The sequence below is a fragment of the Pyrus communis genome, chromosome 11, assembly GCF_963583255.1.
Source record: "Pyrus communis chromosome 11, drPyrComm1.1, whole genome shotgun sequence".
NCBI lineage: Eukaryota > Viridiplantae > Streptophyta > Magnoliopsida > Rosales > Rosaceae > Pyrus > Pyrus communis.
The window spans coordinates 1,180,731-1,186,730 of record NC_084813.1 but is presented as its reverse complement, the minus strand read 5'-3'; positions in this window follow the sequence as shown (position 1 = coordinate 1,186,730).

Sequence of the window (6,000 nt, the reverse complement as noted above, 5' to 3'; positions counted from 1 at the left end):
TGTCTCTCACTTGGGGAGTAAGTGGCAGCTAGTGAGACAAGAATTTATAGTAAATTGATCGTTAAATTTCTGATGAGGTCTAAAGTCAGCACAGTTTGAGGAGTTGGCCAACTCAGCTGCCCAAGTCAGCAGAGTTTGATTTGTTACTTGTTAGGTGGTGGTTGCTTCAGAGTGTAAAGATTACTAAATTTCGATATTAATAAAAAGCATGCACAATGGTGTCAAAGTTCACTTGTTTTGCCCCGAGTTTTCTTATTTGGCTGCCTACTTTGGGTTAGTTAGATGCCAACTAAACTTAACAACTACTTGGTACCGTCAACAACCGAATCACCGGAACCAATTAACAACTCCTCTGTAAAAAATCAATTAAACTAAGGTTGCTTAGTTATTGAACTATATAAAAACAGATGAATGAATTGATAAAAGCATTACGAGCCGTTTATGTATTTACTACAATAGATCGACTAAACGATCTTAATTTTAATTCATTTTTGCAGAGATGATCTGTATAGAGTGACTCATAATATGAACAGTTTTTATCATAAGCACAAAGCTTTGTGATTCGAACACAAAGAGTTTTGAGTAGAAATTTCTGCATGTCATAAGCATATTCGGGCCTAAGAGTCGATATGCCAACTGGAGAAGGAATTACTACATGTCGAAGAGCGGTCTAGTGATAGGTTTTAGGTTCAATTCTAATAAATGATGAGTTCGATACTAAATTAGAACAATACTTGGCTACTCAAACGATGACTAGGAATTCCTACTCAAAATTGTTCTTTGCCGATGTGTTTATGATCAAAACCGTTCATATTATAAATCACTTTATAAAGATTGCCTCTGTGAAAAATCAATTAAAACTAAGGTCGTTTAGTTATCGAACTATATAAAAACAGATGAATGAATTGATAAAAGTATTATGAATCGTCTATGTATTTGCTACAATAGATCGACTAAACGACCTTAGTTTTAATTCATTTTTGCAAAGATGATCTTTATAGAATGATTCATAATGCGAACGGTTTGGATCATAAGCACAAAACTTTGCGATTTGAACACAAAGAGTTTTGAGTAAAAGTTCCTACTCAAGCATTGTTTACCAAATTATTCCAGCATTCTTTTAGAGTAAATATATTGTTCTGTCAAAAACATTGTCGTAAGTGGTCATTAACTCCCTGCACACTGATAAGCTCATATTTATATATATTTTACATCAAATTCACTTGTCTTTTCTTAGTTAGTTCCTTATATTTCTGAGCTATTTACTTTGTTTTTGTGTTTTGTAGGATTTGTCAAGCAAAGAAAAGAAAAATAGCACAAGTGGAATTTTAAGTAACAAATTCGTCAAAACTGCCTGTGTAGTTCAGCTGACTTTGGAAGCAAGTTGCGGACAGCTTAGAATGAATTAGAGAATGAGCCTTATATTCTTGGAAAGCTACAGATGTCTATTTTCTAGAGCATTTAGCAGATTGTTAATATCATTTTCTAGAAGAAGTTATGGCTGTTTTAACACTAAAAGGTTTCCAAGAGGCTGAGCAGTTTGTAACTGACAAGAAAGCATTGAAGGCAATAAACCCAATAAATGTAGCAGCCAAAATGCCGCCAAGAACAAACCAACTAACACCTATTCAAATATCAGAGGAAATGGAATTAAATATGAGGATTAAGTGGGAATAATTGGTATAAAGGCTACCCAAGCAGTTACAATTTTTTTACCATTTCCTCTCACTTATTGTTATCACTAAATGACTATTAGTGAGTGAGTTAAGGAGAAGAAAATGATGAAGCAAGAATTGGTTTAAAAGTAGCGTTGGGGAAGGAAGGAAAAAGGAGGCCTCAGTCGATTTCTTTCGGTTCTATTTTCTCAAACTCATGTCTATCTTTTGTTTTAACTTAAGGATTGTGTAACTAAATTTTTAGTAGTTAGGGGCTGTTTTGAAGCCCCGAATATGATTGCTTTGTTATGACATTTCGTTTGAATTACTTTTATGAATGGATGAAAATTGGTTCACTACTTGTCTCATTGATAAATTCCTTATATGTTTTCTACGGATACATACTTAGTAAGCATATTGAGGATTCTAATGCTATGAATATGTGTGTGCCTACCCTTGTTAAATGAGGACCTACATATGTTCTAGAGTAGTACTTGTTAATTGCGATTAACATGTGAATCAATTTCTAGAATAAGTAAGACAACGTCAATACTTACGATGTCTTGTGATGACTCAAATTCTTTTCGTTCTTAATGATTTCTACTTGTTAAATCTATGAACACGTCATTCTAGATTGCATGCTAAGGACTAAGTTAAGTTGAAAATGCCATTATCTTAACATACTACATAAGAAAGAGTAACAGGTTGAGTTATAACATTAAGCCAACTTGAGCATCTTCATCCGGAAATAAAAGGAATTTGAATGAAACATAACATGTTTGCATGATTATTTGGTGGTGGATAACACTTCCCCTAACTCGTTTTCTTAACTTGTGAACTAAAATCTATTTTTACTACTTAAAATATGTTTCTGTCATGTTTTTGTTCGATTTAATTTAAATAGCAAATCAACTCCAAAAATTTGTGTGAGTGTAGCTCTGTGTGTGTAGTATCTGCATATTAAATTTCGTAAACTTTAGATAAGTGTAAGTCGGTCTAATAATTATTTTTCGGTGGCTGGTCAGTAGGGACAGTAGCCCAGTTTTTGTGACATTTTAAGTAGTTCAATAAAACAATTTTCTGCGGGAAAGACCCTTATTTTCATATGCTACAATTGACAAATCTTAGTGTTAATAAGGAAAATCAATAGAACATTTATGTGCTACTTTGTGGTGTGCATTTAATCCTATCACACACAAACTAGGGAGTTGTTCCAGATCATCCCTAACATGTGGTCACTTATTAATTTTGCATTTTCAAATTATATATCAAATTGTCACGGAGAAATATAATGGAAACAATTAAAGGAGAAGCTGATCCACATATATAGTAAAAAAACTACGTAAATTATTACATAAAATGGTGAATATTTACTAGTGGTAAATTACTCTAGTGGTTAGGGGTTTTGTCTTTAACCAACAGTATCCAGTCAAAACTGACATTGCAACATGTAATGAATTGTTACAAACAATGCTCATCAAAGATAAGTTGTCTGATATTATATCAAAGGAACCATCAAGTTCTTGCGCAGCAAAACAAGGTTCATATCGCATATATATGATGTCTAGCGGGTTACTTTCTGCTCTCCTTGTTCTTGCCCCTCTGGTTCTTGTTCTTTGTCTTCCCCTTGTTTCTGTTACATTGGGAACCAGACGCAGCATCAGCCAATAGATTTGACTCATTGCATATGCGATTCTCCTAGCCTAAAGTGTGACTGTCCCCGGTCTCACTCGGTACAGAAACAACATCAGTTTGCGGAGACTCTGGATGCTTGTTGGATTCGCAATTTTCTTCACCTATAGTGTAACTTTCCCCAGCGTCACATGGTTTATCTAATGCAGCACCGGTCTTCCCCTCCTCAGAATTGGTTGCACAATACACACGACTGCAAGATCCTGCTCGCGAAGCTTTTTGGATGGGTGGTTTAGGAAACAATTTTCTAAATATGTCATCCCTCTACTGGTTGGCCTTCCATGTCAACAAAGATAGCATCTGAACACAACCTTGAACAATTGGTCCCAAAACTTGGTATTACCAAGTTTTAGCTACCATCTTAAGAGCCGCCGCGAGCAAATTCACATCTAAGCTAACAGATTTGCTTCTCCTCTTGTTTTTGAGGGTGTCATAAAACTCCGACGGCAGCTATTCAGTGATATGGTTCCTCCCCGGCACATCATTGAGTAAATCTAGACCAATACCAAAATTCACATAAACAAAGCATAACACAACGACCAATCCAACAGGAGTAGTGAATACTAGTTCTTCTAATCTTAGATGGACATTTTCATCCATTCAACCATATCCACCTTATTGAAAATGCACTCCCGAACCACATCAAGCTCATTCTTCAAAATGATAGATACAATAAACCTTTATTGACGATCATACAAGTCATTGCTGAAAAGACGTCACATAAAATCACTACAGAGGAGCAAAATCACATCAAGTCATTGTTGTAAGGCAAGACCACATAATATAGCCATCGCAAAGTGGAAACCACAACACTTGCAAAGCTAGGCAACAAGACAACTATACCACTTTGAGAATGGAACCACTAATCGGCTAATCTAAAGAGGGAACTCAGAGAAGCAAAGGCAAAAATTCAGAAATTCGAGTTCAAACTTTAAATTAATATTCACTATCATTTAAAATTTTTTATTATTAACGTTTCGTATAAAATCTGTAATTTCTTTTTTGTTCGTTCAAATTTTAATATTTTTTGACATAAAAAAGGAATAATTCTTTTTAATTGACTATATTCTTTATTTACTTGTGATAGGAAAATAAAATTATAAAATTTAAATGATGAGCTTGCGCACCAAATTTGGGTATTAAAAAACTTAAAACTTATGATATTGAGTAAACAAGTAATAAATTTATTGCCTCAAAAGAACGATTATTTATGTACCTGAGTTTCATCTTAAAATTTCAAATTTCTCTCATCTCAGTAACACCTTTATCAAAGAAGAATATATGAAGATTCTCTAATATGGAAGCGGATTATCTGCCATTCTTTTACCATGTTCTCCTATTTGTGTGGTTACGGTTAAATCATGTCAATATGTTTTATTATTTTTATAAAAAAAAATTAATATAAAATATTGACGTAATTTAAGATCGTACAATATAGAAGAAGATAAGAAGGGCACGGTAATGACAATCTGCCCCCCATCTAATATACAGCTAGCTTTGCATTTTTCTTTCCTTTTTCTTACATAGCATGACTCATCAGTCCTGGAAGGAAGATTCTCAAATGTACAGCTTGCTATACTTTTTTATTTCCTTTTTCTTCTAAAGTATGACTCATGACATGTCCAATTTGGTGGACAGGGATCATCTACGGATCCTTCTATCCGGATCATACGGACCTCTAATTGTAGTCATTCACGTAGATCTTGCGGCCAAAAATAATTATAATTCTTATTTATTTGTCAGATGCACCAGACTACCTTCTCGTCCATATATCCTTGTCTCTTCTTCTCCAAAAGCCAACGGAAATTTGATACTTGTTTTTGTTTTGATTGGCAGCCAAACCCGAACCTTATTTTAGTGCTTGTTGCTTGGGTTGATTACCAATTCGGATCGACAGAGCGGGAGGGTTGGAGAGGAGGACAATTTCCAACACAAAATATTAGAAATTTTGACGATACATATTATACTTCTCTTGCAACAAATCACTAAAGATAAATATTAATAAATATTCTCGAAATATGAAAATTTCTAACAAAATTCAACGAAATTGGACCAGGGCCACAAACTGGAGTGGTTTCTAGCTCTTTGGTCATCACCGATAGTGAACTAAAAGGTGGTGTGAGATTTGGGAGAGATGAGTCAAAAGAAAGGGAGAGATAAAAGACAAAAGCATAAGAGAAATTTTATTTAGATCTAGTTATCCTCTTTCTACACCTAATTTTTTATTTTGAAATTCTAAATGTGCTCAATAATTCTCTTTCTACACCCAACAAGCATAAAAAGAAAATAATAATAATTTAGCAATAGGCAACTCCAGCCACCCTATCTCTTCAAACCTCAAACACCCAGTTTCTAACCTCCCCAACTCCCCACCGCCACCTCCCTTACCACCCACAACAATTTGGAAATTAGAACATTATTCCCAACAACCCACAATTAAAAAACCCAAAAGAAACATGTCAATCTTTTATTTTCTCGAAAAATTAATGGTATTATTAACATATGGTCCAACACAATTAGATTCGACAATTTCGGCATAATTTGAATATGTTAGAAGGACTGCATGGAAGAGAGAGCTATTGTGTGGCCAGCAAAAGGTCAGAAAGGGGACATTGATGGCTGAGATCTTTGGGGGTTTCATTATGGGTGATAA